This window comes from Sapajus apella, unplaced genomic scaffold, assembly GCF_009761245.1.
Source record: "Sapajus apella isolate SASKATOON/1434 unplaced genomic scaffold, GSC_monkey_1.0 scaffold5, whole genome shotgun sequence".
NCBI classification, from domain to species: domain Eukaryota; kingdom Metazoa; phylum Chordata; class Mammalia; order Primates; family Cebidae; genus Sapajus; species Sapajus apella.
The window spans coordinates 41,120,519-41,140,840 of record NW_022436945.1 but is presented as its reverse complement, the minus strand read 5'-3'; the positions used below and the strand labels follow the sequence as shown (position 1 = coordinate 41,140,840).

The 20,322-nt window shown below is 38.4% G+C and overlaps 1 long non-coding RNA gene across 1 annotated transcript; it reads left to right on the top strand.

Moving 5' to 3' along the window:
- The first annotated feature begins 313 nt into the window (after positions 1-313).
- LOC116548746 lies at positions 314-19,568 on the top strand. The gene is made up of 3 exons (XR_004267526.1): positions 314-324; positions 17,223-17,227; positions 19,450-19,568. It is a non-coding gene; the product is annotated as an uncharacterized LOC116548746 (long non-coding RNA).
- Positions 19,569-20,322: the final 754 nt, after the last annotated feature.

Below are 20,322 nucleotides of genomic sequence, written 5' to 3'. Positions count from 1 at the left end.
TAAAATGCTGTAGGAAAAACTCTTAGCACAAATCACCTTGCTTATAGAAGTGCTCGGTGTGTGGTAGCAATTATTACCTGACTTCCCACCCCATCCAGATTTTAAGGTACAGTCTGTAATTTAGTATCTGGCATATATGAAGTCCTAAAGTACAAAAGGATTCCAGCCTGAAGCAGACCCTAATGTTGAAGAACAGCTCTTCTCTTTTGGCAGGCTCTGTCGACATACAGGTCTTGGAAGGAGAGTCAGGTCCTCTACCTGCACATCCCCTCCAGGCTTTTCCTCTAGCATGGCCAGTGAGACCTGGGAAGGCAAAGGCAGGAGGTGGATCCTGGCTACAGTTTGCTCCAAGGATCAAAACGACCCTATTTCAGTGATATCAAATTCAACAGACAGATGGATACTGGGGATTAGCTGTGTCACAAACTGGGCATCTGCCTGAAAAGGTTTCAGAAAGAAGCACAAACAAAGAAATGAGAAAGAGCTGGTGGCCAGAACATTGAGAAACCGAGTGTGAGATTCAGACATTAGACCAGAAATAAATGGTTGTCATCAAACTGTAAACAAATAAGCAACTCAGTAGGTCCTAATTGCCTCAGAAATAGGCTGGGAACCAAGGCATCACCTTATAAATGATTCATTTCAGGAAATACCCACTAATCAATTACTAGGGCTTCTGTGTAATAGTTTCTCCAGATTTATAGGTGGTGAACATGTGAATTGGATCATTGATTCTAGAATGAGATAAGCAGCAATACTGGTAACCTAATCTACTTAATCCAACTAGCTACAGAGACATTAGCTGCCCTTAGTGGAAGCCAGCCAATTACTGGAGAGTGGAAAGAAACCCATTCATCACGGCAGAGCCTCACCAGCCCAGTCTCCCAAGGGCATTCAGTTATTGCTGAGAAGATGTTGATGGAGAAGAGGATAATGACCCATAAATAGATATATGGGAAAGGGAGGAGGGGTGATGGGGAAGGGAGAGGAAGCCTCATAAAGTTGCACAGGAAAAAAATGGGCCTTAAAAATGATAAAAATGACTTAAAAACAATTAAAAGAAACATGCAAATAGTATTACAAAGAGGATTGTTGAAAATAGCATTAGCTGCAGGTCTACATGTGTATTTCTAAAAGAAAACTTGATTTGAAATTATACAGTAAAAAACAAAATGTATGTGAATAGTGTTGCCCCACCTAGAACTACGTTGCTAACACAATGGTTTTTCAGGAAAGAAAAGGCAAGGATGCCTGGAAATAGCTGCATCTACTCAGCCCCCATCCCAAGCAATCAAATGAAGTCCAGGAAATTCCATATATAACTAGAAGAATAGACATCCTGGAGCATTTTCGCCACAGTTAGGATTAGCGGAAACAGACCCCCATCAAAGCTTAACAAAGAAGAAATAAAGGTGAACTAACTGCGGTGGGTCCCTCTGCCTCCCTCCTGAAAACGTAGTCGCCACACAGGCGGGATGGACGGATGCGACTAGGGCATTGGCAGTTGCCTTGGCTGATCTGACAGTCTTTTGTTGTGAGCCCACCCCCACTCAACAGCATCACAGGGGAACCTACTTCTTCAAGGAAATAATGAAAACAAAACTATCCTCCTGATTCATCCTCACAATCCTTAAAAGTGGTTGTTAAATAGCAACGGCTTATGATTAGCCCTTTTGGGATCTTGTTTGAGAAATCCTTGCCTCTCCAGAGGTCATGAAGATATTCTCCTATTTTTTTTTTTCTGAAAGATTTCAAGTTATCCCTTTAATAATAAATTCTTCCTTCTCTATGGAATTAAAAGACACAAAAAGCACAAACCAAAAGGAAGAGATTAATAAATTTCACATCATTAAAGAACTTCTGTTTGCCAAAAATATCACAAGGAGTGTAAAATGGTCAGCCACAAAGTGGAAGAAAAACCTTTACAGAACGTCTAACTGACAAAGAAGGGACTAGCACTTGGAATATATAAAGAATGCCGGCCGGGCGCGGTGGCTCACGCCTGTAATCCCAGCACTTTGGGAGGCCGAGGCGGGTGGATGACAAGGTCAAGAGATCAAGACCATCCTGGTCAACATGGTGAAACCCCGTCTCTACTAAAAATACAAAAAATTAGCTGGGCATGGTGGCGCGTGCCTGTAATCCCAGCTACTCAGGAGGCTGAGGCAGGAGAATTGCCTGAACCCAGGAGGCGGAGGTTGCAGTGAGCCGAGATCACACCATTGCACTCCAGCCTGGGTAACAAGAACGAAACTCCGCCCCCAAAAAAAAAAAAAAAAAAAAAAAAGAATGCCTATAACCTATTGAAAGCTGCTCCCAAAACATGATTATGTAATCCACGAAAGAAATATAAATGACTATTCAGCATATTTAAAGTCCCTCGACTTCACTAGTAATCAGAGAAATGCAAATTTGTAAATTAGAATTATAATGAGATTTCATTTTATACCCACTAGATGTACAAAAAAACTATGAAGTCTGACAATACTAAGTATTAATGAGAATGTGGAAAACCAGAATCTTATATACTGCTGTTGGGACTGTAAATTAGTACATTTTCTTTGGAAAACAACTTGGCATTATCAATCACAAGTAGAGATGACATTCCTATGACCCAGAAATTCCACTCCTAGATATGTACCCTAGAGAAACTCTCGCCCACGTGCATCAGGAGATATGTCTACAACTGTTATAGAAGTGTATTAGCTACAAAAATTAGCTGGGCGTCATGGTCACAGTGTGTGCCTGTACTCTCAGCCGCTTGGGAGGCTGAGGCAGGAGAACTGCTTGAACCTCAGAGGTTGCAGTGAGCCAAGATTGCGCCACTGCGCTCCAGGCTGGGCAACAGAGTAAAAAACCCCAACAAAAAAAAAAAAAAAAAAAAAAAAAGAAGTGTATTGACAAACACACAAGCAAAGCTAAACAAATACTGTCAAGGAATACTTACATTGCAGTCAACTGTTTTAAAAAGCAAGGATATAATATACACAAAATTCCGGATGGAAGTTGTGTCTGAGGGGAGGAGGATGGGAGTTGGGTTAGCTTCAGTCGTAGGAACAGACTGTTTCATAATAAATTATTCTTGAACTTCTGGCCTCAAGCAATCCTCCTGCCTCATCCTTTCAAAGGACTGGAAGTATAGGCGTGAGCCACTGAGCCCAGCAAACACTCTGAATTTTAAATTTTTAGTAAAAGACCCAGTGCTTGGAGTCTTGGCATCTTTAGACTGTATAATGCTAGCACCACTCATATAGCTACGAACCCCTTTTAAGATGGCTATTTTTGCATCTTTGGGTTTTACCCACCCTCCCAAAAGGATTATATAGTTTATCAGATGGCAGGACTTTGAAGGCAGGAACTCTGTTTTATTCATCTCTGTATGCCTAAGACTCGGGAAAAGATATGCTTTACAGGTTTTAAAAAATCTTTTAATTTTGAAATAATTTTAAATTCACAGAAAGGTGTAAAAATAATACAGAGTTTCCATTTACATTTCACTCAGTTTCTCTCAAAGATGATAGCTTATATAACTATAAAGCAATATTAAAACCAGGAATCTGGCATGGGTAGAATACCTGTGCATAGTTTGCACTGTTTTATCATGTATGTAGATTCATGTAATCATCACTGAAGTCAAGACACAGAACTGTTCCATCACCACAAATATCTCCCTTAGGCTACCCCTTTGTAATCATGCCCAGCCCCCCTCCCACATCATCCCTAGCCCCTTGCAGCCACTACTCTGCTTTATACTTTCATAATTTTGTCATTTTGACAATGTTATGCAAATGGAATCATATGGTAGATGACTTTTTAATTTTTTTGATACAGGGTTTCATTCTGTCACCCAGGCTGGAGTGCATAATCATGGTTCACTGCAGCCTTGACCTCCTGGGCTCAAGTGATCCTGCCACTTCAGCCTCTAGCTGGGACTATGCATGCACATGCCACCACACCCAGCTATTTAATTTTTTTTTTTTTTTTTTTTTTTTTGATTTGTACAGATGCGATCTTACTATGTTGCTCAGGCTATTCCTGAACTCCTGGCCTGAAGTGATCCTCCCATCTCAGCCTCCCAAAGCACTGAGATTACAGGTGTGAGCCACTGTGCCTGGTAGGTATATAACTTTTTGAGGTTGGCTTTTTTCACTGACAGAAATGTCCTTAAGCATTGAGTTGGGTCATTTTTTTTAAAACCATTCTACCAACCTCTGCCTTTTCATTGATGTATTCAGATCATTTACAATAATGTAATTGATATGTTAGGGCTTAAGTATGATATTTTCTGTTTTCAGTTTATTTTCTCTTTGTTCTTCAGATTGGGTAATTCCTTTAGTAGAGACGGGGTTTTGCCATGTTGGCCAGGCAGCTCTTGAATTTCTGACTTCAGGTGATCCGACTGCCGCCTCCCAAAGTGCTGTGATTACAAGTGTGAGCCACTTTGACCAGCCAGCAAACATTTTAAATAATGGATACTCAGCCTGTGTCTGTTCTCTGAGTGTTTGATAAAACTCAGCGGTAAAATGTTCAAGGATTAGTTTCACCTTGCAAAAATATTTTAAACTATTGATTTTATTTATTTAATAAATGTAGGATTATTCAGATTTTCTGTCTTCCTGAATTAGTTTCCTTATTTTTTTCCCTGAAATGTATTTATATATCTTAGTTTTCAAATTTACTTGTTATTAAAATTCACTTGTTATCCTGTTACTCTTCCGCATAGGTAATTACGTTTGATTAATTATTTCAAATATTGTTTATTCCTTTTCATCATAATATCTTCACAGATTTGTTAATTTATTAGTTTTTTCAAAGAACCTACATTAGCTTTGATGATATTCTCCAGTTAATCTGTTTATCATTTCATTAGCTTTAGCTTTTATATTTACTACCTTTTCTACATCAGCTTTTATATTTATTATTTTTGTACTTTATGTATATTCTGCTACTAACTTCTTAAGTTATATTTTTGGCTTGCCAACTTGTTAGTCTTTCTTTTTTAGAAAAGCATTTTCCCCTAAGTATTGCTTTTGCTGTATCACATATGTTTTTATTCTCTTTTCATGTTAAAATTTAAAAAATTGTTAAATGATTTATTCTTTGACTGGAGTTATTCAGAAGCATGTCCTTAAATTTTTTTTAAAAAAGAGTTTGGTTGTTTCATTATTGGTTTCTGGTATAATTGCATTTTAGTCAGATAACTTTTGTATAAATTCTGATTTCTTGAAATTCTTTGAGATTTATTTAATGGCCTTACACATATTCAGTTTTCATATGTGTTCTGTGTAAGTTTGAAAAAAATGCCAATTTACTAAATTTTATGTACATTCTTTCATATATGGTCATTATATCAAACCTGCTAATTAATTATATTAATAAAGTTAATATCCTCATTGCATACTTGATCCCTCAGTTACTAAGGGAGACATACTAAAATTTCTTACTGCAATGGTGGATTTATTAATTTTATATTTGTTATATCTTGTTAGCTAACAACTTTAACTTTTAAAAAACTATATAGTGATTTGTTGCCTTAAACAATGTTTTGTTTCTTTAAGTTGATTTTGTTTGATATTAATTTAGATTTTATTTAGTATTTGCATGATAATATTTCTCCTTTTAGTCTCAATCTATTTATGTCTCTAGTTTGTAATTGGCTGTCTTGTTAGTAAATGTTTTATTAAATACAGTCTGACAGTCGTTGACTTTTAACCAGAATGTTTATGCATTTACATTTATTGTGATTACAGCTATATTTAGATTTCTTTTACCTTTTATGTTGTGTTTTCTATTTGTCTTTATTTCCATTTGTATTTCATATGTCTTTTTCTCTTTTTAAATACTTTCTTTTGAATTGAGTTTGTTTCCTCATTTCATTTTTCCCCTCAATTAATTGCAAATGATATCTTAATTTTTATTGTTTAAGTGGTTCCCTGGAAATTTAGAATGTATTTTAATTTAGCACAGACTAAAGTTGATTCATTCACTTATTCCTTTCCCAAATAATGTAAACAACTTAAGACACCCTTAATTCTGTTCATTCCTTCCCAAATTATGAGTAATTGCTATTATTATCCAGTATTTTAGTTCTTGTAGTCTTTAAGCCCTGAAATTACAAAGTTCTTTAGATTAATCCACTCATTTAACATTTTGTTTGCTCACCATTTCTACTCACATCTCAGACTTCCCTGGGGTTTCATTTTCCTTCTTTCTGGAGTAAATCTTTTAGACATTCCTTTAGAAAGAGTTTCTCAATTTGTATTTTCTGAAAATATTTTTATTTTGCTCTTGTTCTTGAAAGATTGTTTCTGTAGTAATATCATTCTAGGTTGATGGTTATTTATTCTCTGCTTAAAAAAAAATGCACTATTTTCTGATTTTTCTGGTGCCTATTGAAAATAGCCACTACTTTCTCTATTGAGAAATTAGGTGTCAATCAAATTTGTTCCCATATCAGTAATCTGACTTGTTCTATGGCTACTTATAGGATTTTCTTTTTTTTTTCATTAAAAAAAAATTATATTCCCTTCTCTTTTCCTCCCTCCCTCCCTCTTTCTTTCCTTCCTTGTTTTGATGTTCTGAAGTATCTTACAATGTATCTAGCATTGAATTTCTTTTTCTGCTTTATTTGGTTTTCTGTATCTAAGGATTTCTGTCTCATAAATTTGGGGAAATTTTAGTCACCATCTCTTTGAATATTGCCTTCTTCTACATTTTCTATACTATCTCTTTCTTATACTATGATAAGATAGATGGTACATGTCTTAATTATAGTCTCCATATCTTTTTTACCCCAAATATACATATTCATTTTATTTTATCTTATTAAAAAAATTTCAGCGCCTGGAAATCAACATTTTATTATTTTTAAAGGATTCATAGCTTAAAACTCTTAGGGTTCTGTTAGTTTTAGAAATATGTATGTTCAAAATATTTTGATTAAGAACATTTTGATCACAAGGCCAGTATATGTTACTGTGAATCCAGTTGAAATCCAGACCAGTAAAGATTTGGTTATCCAGCTTGTAATCTTTTCTGGAATTGAAACATCACACAGAAAAGAGTCTTGTCTGGTACAGTTGCTTATAATGGTACTTTCCTCTCCATTGCTCAAGTCCTTATTTCAGGAGCTCTAATCCAATTTTCTCAGACCCTCTTCTCCCTCCTGGCCAACAAAGGTTTCATGCTGGGTCTTGCAAAATTAAGCTATAAGCTTTTCTTCCACCAAACGTTTGAATCTGAGCACAGAGGTCAGAGTTAATCCAGTCACCCCATGCCCTCTTAAACCCATAGAAAAGTAGATTTGTCTTACTGCCTTTTTAATGGTGTAGAACCTTTCTCTGCTCGGCAGCTCTCCTTACTTTGTTGGTTATATCTAATTGGGTTTATCTTTTTCTGAACCAACATCATGGGAAGACCTTTCGGCAAGTGAACTGTATTTCTTTCTAGGGCTTAAAATGTGGGTCATAGACATCTCTAGAGACTAAATATTCACTGGAAATCCTTATCACATTCTAGCTGTTTGTTCTGAAAACAAAACTGTCATCAGTCACCCTGGAAAACAGAACCTGGGGTCTTAAGGATGTTGTAGCAGTTACATGATATTACAGCTAAACTGAGTATGCCCAGTGGTGTTAACTGGGGTCAATTTCCAACATGCTTTTGAGGTCCATGATGCTACCACTACAACCCAAGTCTCTTAGAGGGTGCAAAGTTATCAACAGTTCAACTAGATCCATGGTCTTTTAGATAAGTCACTTACTGTCATAAGTGAACATCTAATTTGAGGTCAGGTTTCCTAAGTAAACTTTTGGCTTTCAGAGCAATCTCTAGTAAATTTCTTATATCCCTGGTTCTTGGCAGTACAGTTTAAATAATACATAAATACTTATTTCAAATCCTGACTCTAACACTTTTTAATTGTGTGACTTTGGGCAAGTTACTCAAACTTCATTAATTTTTTTTATCTGCAAGATTGAGACAGTATTGCTTACCTCAAAGGTTTGTTGTGAGGATCAAAGAAAATTATGTATATAAAACACCTAGTATATACATGCTCAATAGGTAATAGTTCTGATTGCCTTACTGATAAGATCATGTCCTTAGCTCTACCAAGAATAGGTTGCTGACTTATTGTCAAGAACAGATGGGCTGCAGATTTAGGTTCAAAATGGTATGGAGAGCAAGAACCACCAGCCAAGTTGGAGACTGGCAGACTGATTTTCTATACTCATCTTGGATTAGTCTTTGGTAAACATGTTGCAATATTGCAGGAAATGTGAAGCCAAAGGGGGGACTGGCAGAACATGAGACAGGTTGGAATTATGCAATTGTTTTGCAGCCCTGGTTCTCTCTGCTGCCACAGCTCGAGTCCACAATTCCTCATTGTGTACCAGGTCTCTGATGCCTGCAGCTCCTATTTCTTCTCACTCTATGATTTAAGAGGTCATTTTGCCTTGTGACCATAAGAGACCTGCTAGATTATGTGCTGGATGCTGCACTAGGAGCCTAGGCCACAATGGCCCATGAGACACGGTCTCTGTCCTCAAGGAGTCCATCACAATTGAACGGATGGGACAGACAAACGTACAGTGTCACTGTAGAGTAGTGGGTGACTCTCCTGGGAGGTCAGAGAAAGGGACACTAGTGCTGAGAAGTAAAGGTGCATATAAAGAGGTGGCCAGAAAGAGCAGACATGTGTGCGTACACATGTACTGTGTGTTTAGTGAAGTGTAGGTGGGAGCAGGAGAGTCAGAAAGAGACAAGATAAGATGCCTTTGAAAATTGTACCTGCTGTGAAGATACACCTGGTGCAGGCTGGGAGGTGAGAAGGAGCAAGGAACATTTCAGAAGCTGTTTGCTCGACTGTGATTGGTGCCACTGGTGTCATATAAGGGGCTCTGTCATCTACAGAGGATTCCCTAGTCACCTGCCCAGGAACGAGGTGGAGTCTTCTGCCATCAAGACCCTACTATTAGAGCCAAATTCTTTTTTCACTGCTTCTCTTTGGTATTCCTTTCTTCTTGTCTCTCTTCCTCTTCCACCAACTCCCAAAATGTATGTTTGTTTTTGCATCCCCTGTGCTTTGTTGAGGGGTCTTATTGCGAAGTGGGAAATCCCAGGGAACAAACCCACAGTGGTCAGGTCTAGGGTGAGGTCTAGACCTTCCTTTCAAGGGGCACCTATTCACCAGGCATAAACACTTGCTAGCTCCATGTGGCCTTGAACCCTGATCCCTGAGGACCTCTTTACCAGCTTTTCTCAAGGGGAAGGTTTTTTTTAACCCCTACTCAGAAAAAGAACCATAGTACCTCTTCTTGCATCTCAGTTCTGCCTCTCAACTCCTGACTGGAGTTGTTTCACAGTCACCAGATCCTGACTGGGAAAAGCATCTCTGTCTCTGAAACAACAGTCAGTTTCTCTCTCCTCCTCACCTGCTTTCTTTCTCTGTCTCCTCTCTCTATCCCTCCCTTCCATCCCTGCTTCCCTAATCCTGCACAAAAAGGTCTCTTGGCGGTCCCTGTCTTCAACTTTTACAACTTTTATCATGACGACCCACACTCCCGGTTTCCCAGTCTCTCAGCCTTTTCTGTGCAATCCCAAATTCATATGCTTTTCTAAAAGTGTAATTAACTAATATTTACTGAGAACCTAATATGTGCTAGAGGCTTTATATATATGAACTCATGTAATCATTGAAAAAATCTTGTGAGGTAGGTGCTACTACCTGTATTTTTTTAACTGAAAAAATAGAAGTTTAAAGGTATATGGTAATTTGCCCAAGATCACAGGCTAGTGATTTTAGCAGAACTAAAATTCAAATCAGGTCTGACGCAAATGTTCATGAGTTTCACTTTGCATTGTATACATTTTTTTTCTGATTATGAAATGTTTTTGTAGAAAATGTGAATAACACAGAAGAGCAAAGTGGACCCTCCTGTATTTCTACATCATAACTGATTATTATGACTTATGATTTCTGTTCCGTCCTTATCTTATGCAGTTTTAAATACAGTTATAAAATTGGAACATATATATGAGTATATGTTAATATATTATGCACATATACATAATATTCTGTACTATTTTTACTTAGCATTATATCTTAAGTATTTTTCATATCACTAGATAGTTCTCAAAAATGAAATTTTAAAAGAAAAAATAAAATGAGATTTTAAAAGAAAAAATAAAACAGTAATAGAAAAATGGTTGCATATAATACAGCATATTATATGCTGGATATATTATATGCTGATTATAATACAGCATATTATATTCAACCATTGCTGTATTATATGCAACCATTTTTCTATTATTGATGTTTTCTTTTTTCTTTTTTTTGTGGGTTTTTTTGATCATATTTTAAGTTCTGGGGTACACATGCAGATCGTGTAGGTTTGTTACATAGTATACATGTGCCATGGTGGTTTGCTGCATCCATCCCCCAGTAATCTACATATTATATTCAACCATTGTTGTATTATATGCAACCATTTTTCTGTTATTAATGTTTTATTTTCATTTAGAAAACTATACGAGTAGTGCTGGGATGATAATACCAGTAAAAAAAAAAAAGATCTGGAGCTCCTATTTGATTATTTTTTAATTATCAGAAGTAAAAGTTTTAGGTGTATAATACTTTGAAGATTCTTGACCTATGTCCACAAATTAAATCCAGGAAAAACTATACGTATTCACACTGTTATCAGAAATATGTAAAGCCAGTTCACAGAAACCCTCCTAACAATAAATTCTTAAAAATATTTGTCAGTTGTTTGCTGACAACACTGACATCACTGTTTAGATTTGTAATTCTTGGATTTCTATTAAATAGAATACTTTTCAAATGTTTACTGATCATTTATATTTCTTCTAAGTTTCATTTTTTAGAGCAGGGGTTGGCAAACTACAGCATGGGCAAAATCTGTTTTTGCAAATAAAGTTTCATAGGAGCACAGCCATACCCTTTCACTTATGGAAATGCTCTCTTTCTGTTCTGCAGAATTGGGTATTCATAACAGAATCTGTATGGTTCTGTAAATCCTAAAATAGTTCCTAGATGGACCTTTACAGGAATGTTTACCCACTCCTGCTCTAGAGAAGAGACTCCTGGATTTGTCAATCTCTTATTCCCTTTATCTTGGGTTTTCAGTACTTTCCCCACATGTCTCAGGTTGATTTTTTTTTTTTTTTTTGAACTTTACTGACGGTCACTAAGAGAGACTTGTCTGCACTAGATGCTTGCCAATAGGTAGGATAAAGAGATTTCCCTCAGGGTTCCAAATGACGATTTTCTGTCTTCATCCACAGATTGTTTTTCTCATACAAATCATTAATGATGTCATTGGTATTTCTATGGCTTTTGAAAGACAATATAATTTTTAAAAGCATGGATTCTAGAACCAGATTGTTTGGTTGAAAGATCAGGTGTGCCGCTTCCTGGCACTGTGACTCTGGATACATTATTTTTTCCTCGTGCAACTTTCTCATCATCTGTAAAAATCATGGGGTGTATGCTATTACCTTCCATACAAGGGATGTGAAAGAGACAATGCTCACTGAGATATTCGTGAGCTTCACAACATTCCCCAGCCTCCCACGCTGTGATGGGGGCCATTTGACTAGTTCTAATTGGTGGTCTGGGGGTAGAAGCATCATGTGTTGTTGCAAGGCTGAGGCAGTTAAGAGCTGGTTTGCCTTCTACCCCAGTGCACTTGGGTGGTATCACAAGATGAAGAGAGCGTGAATCCTTGAGTTACCAAGTGGAAGAGAGTCTTTGCTTGCCTAAATCAAACTTGACATGAGCAAGAAATAAACTTGTGTTGTGCTAGCTTAATTACTGAGATTTTGGAGTTTTAAATTTCTTTTCCCACAGCATAATTTAGGCTATTTAAATATAGGATTGTCTTCAGAACTAATTAATAGATAAAAAGCATATCAAGTTCTGTAACAATGTTTTCTTTCCTTACTCCTCTTCTTCTTATTATTAAAAGGACCACAATTCTTAGAATGGACTCTTTTGTTTTCCACTCACATCTTTATTATTTTATTTACTACTCATGAGGAGCCAGCCTTATAAAATACATTTGCTACACACACACACACACACACACACACACACACACACACACACACAACCCATGTTATTTTAGGGAGGTTGTAGTCTCCAAATAGATCTAGAAATTTGGGTTGGGGTGGGGTAAGAAACAGTTTTCTGTCCATGTCAAAAGATAACACTCACATATTCAATTCTTAGACTCTGTGTCTCTGAGCAAGATAAATTAATCTGTGTGTCTTTCTACCTTCTCTCAGGCTGCTGGAGTTGCTCTGCTTCATAAGAAAAGCATAGGCCAACCACCATTTTATTTCCTCAGCACACGTTCTTGCAGATGAATGCCTCAAACCACATGCTTTGCAGTTAGCAGAAATTTCTCCCACATCCTGCACCAGGGTGTTTTATCTTTCAGTGTTAGCATTTTCATCTTTTTTCTTGCCCTTCATTGACTCTTTATTAAACTATCAGTTTTGTTTCTTAGGGTCACACATCTCAGGCCTCAACGGACATTCATTTAGGTATGCCTCTCATGTGGAGGACATTCAATCCATACATTCTCAATAAAGTCATTTGCCTTCTAAACCTGATCGTTTTGAATATTCTTTCATTTGTTGAAACACAGAACACAGGAGCACAGATATAACTTAAAGAGTTGCTGATGCTCAGTATTCTCTGCCCCTCATATTGTTGTTCATTCAAAATAGTAAACCATCCTATGTTTCTCCTTTAAGATACGAAAGTTATGATCTAACTTTATTATTCTTAGATAACATAACTTGATTATTCACTCTCTGCATCTTCAGCCCTAATGTGCATCATCCCTCCATGCTATTTTGGCGTCAGTAAATTTAAAAAAGTATAAATGGACCAATGATTCAATTTTGGTGGAAAAATGAGTAGGGGGCACATCATAATGAACTTTAAATGCCAAACCCAAGGTCATTAGAACTTTGTACCATAGGGAACCTGGTAATTTGGTGCAATATGTGTTATGGAAAGGTGATCCTGGTAAGAAGCATAGAAGGCAGTAAAAAGGAGAAAGGTGCTGAGGCCTTGGACAAAGGGAGTGCGAATGTGGGTAGAGCCCCAGAACATTTGGCTTACCCATTCAGCCTTCTGGAAATAGAGAGGAGAGAAATAGAGTTGAGAGGAAGGTAGAATTGATAGGGCTTGGTGTCGGGTTGAAGAAGCCAGAGATAAGTGACTCCAGGGTTTTGATTTGAGTCACTGTGAGTACTGGTGTCATTTATTTATCAAAATTCAGTTCACGGGAAGAGTAGATTTTTAGAGAAGATAATATATTTATTTACTGGATGTGCTGTATTTGAGATGTCTTTGGGAGATTCTGTTGAGAAGTCTGAAAGGCATTTGTATATATAGGCCCAGAACTCAGAAGAGGGAACCAAAGCAGAGGGAAACAGAGACGCCCCTCAGGTAGTCAATCATCAGCTTTGAACAAATAGCTGGGGGGGTGGGAGCACTGCAGGGAGAGCCCTGAGGGGTCTGAAGGAGCAGCTGGACCATCCTGCAGGATGGCTGCAGTGTCACCAAAGGATGACATTAGTCTCCTGTGCAGTGTGAATGGTAGGGACTCTGAAATTCTAAAGGAAAGAGAATCTTGAATTGGGAGGAAGTAGGTTTCCTGCAGTTTAGTTGCTGAGATGTGGAGCCAGCAAAAGCTGATATATGAATGTGATCTCATTAGCACCCACATGCAGAATAGCTTCCCTATTTATCCTTCAATCATTATCTTGCTATTCAGGACAGGAAGGCCTCCTACTTAGCTCTTCAGAGCATTACCTTGGTCCTTTTCTCCTTTCATCGGCACAGAGATCATTGCCTCAAACTGCAGCAGCACATTGTGGAAATAGTTGGGGCTATGGATACTTTTAATTCTGAACTGAAATGCTGGGTAGAAACTTACTAGCTATGGAAAGCTCCTTAAACTACTTTGCTTCTTTGAGCCTCCTTTTCTATTTTGTAACCTCACATGTTGAGAAGATGAAATGATACAAATATTTGGTGCAGCTAGATTTCTTTCTTTTAATTGATTAGTTTTTTTTTTTTTTTTGCTTTAATGCTAACATCTTACTCAGATACATTTGTTTTCTTTTCCGCAAGAGTGCTTTCAGCAATGCAAATCAAAATTCCAATGAGATGTCATCTTACCTCAGTTAAAATGGCTTTATATCCAAAAGACAGGCAAATGCTGGAGAGGATGTGGAGAAAAGGGAACCCTTCTACACTGTTGGTGGGAATGTAAATTAGCACAACCTCTATGGAGAACGGTTTGGAGGTTCCTCAAAAAACTAAAAACTGAGCTACTATATGACCCAGCAATCTGACTGCTGGGTATAATAAATTCCCAAAAGAAAGGAAGTAAGTGTATCAAAGAGCTTTCTGCGCTCTTATGGTTGTTTCACACTGTTTGTGAAAGCTAAGATTTGGAAGCAACCTAAGTACTCATCAGCAGATGACTGGATAAAGAAAGTATAGAACATATACACAATGGAGTACTATTCAGCCATAAAAAAGGATGAAATCCAGTCATTTGCAACAACATGGATGGAAATGGAGATCATTATGTTAAGTGAAATAAGCCAGACACAGAAAGACAAATATCACATGTTGTCGCTTATTTGTAGGATATAAAAATTGAAACAATTGAACTTATGGACATAGAGAGTAGAAGAATGGTTATCAGAAGCTGTGAAGGGTAGTGGAGGGCTGGTGGGAGGAGGTAGGGATGGTTAATGAGTACAAAAAACAGAAAGAATGAATAAGACCTATTATTTGATAGTGCAACAGGATGACTATAGTCAATAATAACTTAATGGTACATTTTAAATAATGTGTGCCATTAGATTGTTTCTAACTCAAAGGATAAATGTTTGAGAGGATGGATACTCCATTCTTCATGATGTGTTTATTTTGCATCACATGCCTGTATCAAAACATCTTATGTATTCCATAAATATATACACCTAGTATCAATATGCACTCACAAAAATTAAAAATTAAAAATTTAAAAATAAAAGTAATGTGATTTTGTTTTTAAAAGATTTTTTTCATACACCTTCTGGCAAAGGTTGTAGTACCTTTCATTGAGGTACGAGAACTTCACCTTCATTTTAATGAGTGTTGGTTTTACCTTCCATTCAGTTATGTGTCTGATAGACTCTGATTAACTTAACTGGATTACTCTTTCACTTTGATGAAGTTTCAGAAAACCATTGTTCAACAGAACAGATGTGTTCTCTCCTCCTTTTCATGTGCCCTTGCAAACTGCCGTCAAATCCTCTGACAATTCAATCTTGTCTGACAGAACTTTGTTTTTCTGAACACCATGGATGAAGATCACTGTTGTTTCTGCTGCTTTTTCTGCCTGGGAGGGCCTCATCTACCTCATTCACCTCCTTAAGGTTTGTAATCTCAAATTTCTGTTTTATTTACTCGCTGTGATCATTGATTGAATTTCATATCCTATCAGTAGAACTTGGCCTAGGAAACCATGCAGATTCCTTTAATCTTTTGTAAGTGGTATAGAAATTTATTGGGATGTTCACATGATCAAAAAAGGGTAGGGCTCTGTCCATCAAAACTCTTTTGGTCATAGCGTGGTTACAGCTGCAGTGGGAAAAGTAGTTTCCAAACTATTCAAGATGAATTTTAGTGTTTCCTATAGTCTTCCATCCAGCTTCTTCAGGTCAGATTCTTAAACAAGGTGGGGTCTTGTCTTCATCGTTGTTAGCCCTGGTCCAAGGACACTGAGTGCATTTAAAGCTCGTTCATAATCCCTGACCTTGGATTTCAAAGATATCTAGAAGGTGAAACTTAGGTATTGAGGGTATTTCCAAAGTGAAAGCCATTCTCTCTTGGCCAGCCTTATGGGTTTGCTAGGAAATGAACCATTGCCATAACATTTAGCATGTTATCATCTGACATTTCTTTGTCCCTTTTAAGAGTTAAATACTCAAGAGTTTTATATTTCAAAGTGGCCAATATCATACTATGAAGAGCACTTTGTTTTATCTTAATCACCTTCAGAAAAATGACCCCAGGCACTACCCTTAGATGCTCATAGGCTTTCCTCATAAGTCCTATTATTCTAAATACTTAAAGTGATGAACTAGTAAAAGATTATTTTACAACTTCTGTGAATAGCATCTTAGTTTACTGAAAGGCTTTTTTACATAACCATGGCTTCTTTTTTTTTTGTCTTTAGAGTTGACCTTCTGTTTTCTGAAGTTACTTTAAGGATCATGTTTCTAAAGGAAAACAAGCTTGGCATAGAAACCACGTCAGCGCCTGTTTATCCAGCGTGCAGGGTGAGGACACTATTAGGCGTGAAAAATCAATTTCATGGGTATTAGGCTGTAGTTCCAGGACTCACCTTCAAGGACTGAGGGTCCTAGGCTGCTGCTAAGAAATTGTCGATGCCAGTGCCCCTGGGGAAGAGGCTAGATGGAATATTGCTGAATTTGTTTTCTGAATAAATATTTAGAAACATCCACCCTTCACTTTTCATCTTTTTGCCTGCACACCTGATTAAACATTTATCAAAATAACTGCAAAGTGAAATTATCACCACAATGAGGACCAGATGCAATTGTACCTCCTGGAGAAGAGAGTGAAGTGGAGGTAGAAGAAAAGCATGCGGGGATGACCAGGAAGGCAGGACATGTGGGGGCAATGACAGATGTGTCTCAGCCAAAGGCTGGGGAGGTCATTCTGGTACCATCCCTGTCTCTCAACCAGGCCTGGCAGGCTCAGGCTGAGCCAAGAACTCATAAATACCTCTAGTAAGTGAGTTAATCATGTAATAAATACGGAAACTATGCATGGGCCTCAAGGTTAAATGTTAATGGGCACGGTTTCAAAAACAATTTCATTAAGTAGACAATAATAGACTACAACTAATGGCTTGTGTTCCCACATTAAAACAAGAAACTGGTTCAATTGAACTAATGCACCCTGGGTTCAACATAACAAAAAGGTATTGGAAGACTGAGACAAACTGAAACCTTAAGATATAAGTAAAAGAACCATATGATATGTAGCATATAGTGGATATTGGAAAGTTACTTGTGTATATGTTCATCTTGCTGAATAGAGATAGTAGTTCTATGAGGCCAGGGCCTTGTCTTCATCTTTCTGTTCCTCACAGCATGTGTGATTAAGTTAAATTCAATACATGGGAATTCAATTCAATTCATTTCTGCAGTGCAATTCAGTGTAACACTTGCGTATTCAGAAAAAAATCGATACAATTATTTATAGTGTCAAGAATTCCTTACTTGGATTTAATTTACCTGAACCTCCAAATTGAGAAAGAGGAAATGACACACTCATTATTTAATAAGATTAAAGTGTATGTATTAAGCAGGTGGAAGAAGCCCGCTGTGATGTTTCACCCAACAAAGTCAAGTGGACTTAAAATGAAGAATTGCTAACAGCAGTAGCAGCATCAGCAATAAACACTCAGAGGAGAGAAGCTATTCTAAGTGTTTTACATGTTGATACACTTAATCGTTATAAAATCCTGTATGGTAGGAACTATTAATAATCTCATTTTACAGAGGAAGAAACGGAAGCACAGAGAGGCTACATTACTTGGGCAAAGTCATACAACTTAGGCTCCAGAATCTCTGCTGTGGACTACTGCATGACTGTACTGTGAAATGGGATGGAATAAAGGTAAAAGCAAAATACCACGAAGTTACATGATAGGGAGTGTTTCATTTAATAAATTCAAGGAAGACGTTATGAAAGAGGTGCCATGTAAGTTGAAGGAATACGTTAAATTTCAGCAAGTGGTGAAGAAAGCATGTCTTTAAAAAAGGTGTGAACTTGGATAGAGGAATAGAAGAAATAGAGGAGGATATTTCGGAAGAAAGAAAGGAATGAGAAAGAATATGGAGAAAGAGAAACTCTACGCTATTCGGGAAAACAGTGGATAAAGCAGTTTGGCTGGAGAAGACATGTGTATTGCTGATGCAGGAGACCACCTAAGAAAGGTGTGGATGAGGGAAGTATAAACTTGGCTACTTAAGGCAGTGGAGGCAATGGGAAGCTATTGGAAACTGTTCGGCTAGAAAGTGACATGAGTAGAAACTGTTCATGGCTGCCTCTCCGCCAAAAATTAGCCTTAGAACTTGGAAATCCATTCTACCTGATCACTGAGTTTAATTGGAAGTCAAGGCCAAAACAGCATTGATTTCAAAAGACTCAGATCTTAGCTGTACAATTAGGCTATACTATTTGCTTTCTTTTTTATGTGAAAGCACTATTGTAGTTTCTAATATTTCAATATTTGTTTTGATGATCAAAACACATGAAAATATTCCTGTCCTTATGGAGCAAATAATCTAGTGGAAGAAGATGTAATATATAAGATAAAGTGGGTGTAGCTAGGCATGGTGGTGTGCAACTGTAGTCCCAGCTACGCAGGAAGCTGAGGTGGGAGGATTGTTTGAGTCTGTGAGGTTGAGGCTGCAGTGAACCATGATCACACCATTGCACTCCAGACTGGTAGAGCAAGGCCCTGTTTCAAAGAAAAAAAAGACATGATGGCCGAAGAGGAACAACTCCGGAGTGCAGTTCCCAGTGAGCGTGATGTAGAAGGCGAGTGATCTCCACATTTCCAATCGAGGTACCAGGTTCATCTCAGTGGGACTGGTTGGAGAGTGAGCGTAGCCCAAGGAAGGCAAACCGAGGTAGGGTGGGGTGTTGCCTCACCCAGGAAGTGCAAGGGGCATCAGGATTCCCACCTCCTATCCAAGGGAAGCCATTAGGGGCTTTTCCAGACACTCCAGCACTCTGGCTCAGATACTGCACTTTTCCCATGGTCTTTACGCCCACAGACCAGGAGTTCCTGACGGGGCCGACAACACCAGTGCCTGGGTTTTCAGCACAAAGCTGGGCAGCTGTTTTAGCCAGCGCTGCGGGTTTCCAGCGCAAAACTGGGCGGCCGTTTTAGCTGGTGCCTGGAATGCCTGCGAAAAAGAACCTCCCATTTCCCTGAAAAGAAGGGGGCTGAAGGCAGTGAGCCGAGTGATCTGGTCAGTGGGTCCCACCCCCACAAAGATCAGCAAACTGAAACCCACTAGCTTGATACTTTTGTAGCCAGCACAGCAGTTTGAGTTCAACCTGGGAGGGTGGAGCTTGATGGCGGGAGGGGCGTCTGCCATTACGGAGGCAGTGTAAATAGTGTAAACCTTGACTGTGTAAATAAAATCTCAAGGAAGTTTACACAGCAGCTGATGAAGCCTGTGGCAGCTCAGCAAGGCCTCTGCAGGCAGACTGTGACTAGACTCCCTCCTTGCTGGGCAGGGCATCTCTGAAAAAAGACAACAGCCCATCAGGGACTTATAAATAAAGCCCCACCTTCCCAGGACAGAGCACCTGGGAAAAAGAGTGATTGTGAGTTCCGCTGCAGTAGACTTAAATGTCCCTGCCCAGCAGTCCTAAAGGGAGCAACAGAGCTCCCAGCAGAGCACTTGAGCTCTGATAAGGGACATACTGCCTCCTCAAGTGGTTCCCTGACCCCCATATATCAAAAGAGATACCTCATACAGGAGAGCTTTGGATGACATCTGGTGGGTACCCTTCTGGAACGAAGCTACCAGAGGAAGAAACAGGCAGCAATCCTTGCTGATCTGCAGCCCCCATGGGGGATTTCCAAGCAAGCAGGGTCTGGAGTGGACCTCCAGCAGTCCTGCAGCAGAGGGCCGAAGATTAGAAGGAAAACTGAAAAACAGAAAGAAATAGCTTCAACATCAACAGAAAGGACGTCCACTTTCAGGGACCCCATCTGAAAGACACCAGCTTCAAAGACCAAAGGTAGATAAATCCATGAAGATGATGGGATGAGACCAGTGCAAAAAGACTGAAATCACCAAAAACCAGAGCACCACTCCTCCTCCAAGGGATCACAACTCCTCACCAGCAAGGGAACAAAACTGGATGTAGAATGAGTTTGATGAACTGACAGAAGCAGGCTTCAGAAGGTGGGTAATCACAAACTTCTCTGAGCTAAAGTAACATGTTCTAATACAATGCAAAGAAACTAAGAACCTTTAAAAAAAGTTAGACAAAATTCTAACTAGAATAAACAGCTTAGAGAGGGACATAAATGACCTGATGGAGCTGAAAAACACAGCACGAGAACTTAGCAAGGCATACATAAGTTTCAATAGCTGAATTGATCAAGCAGAAGAAAGGATATCAGAGATTGAAGATGAACTCAATAAAATAAAATGAGAAGG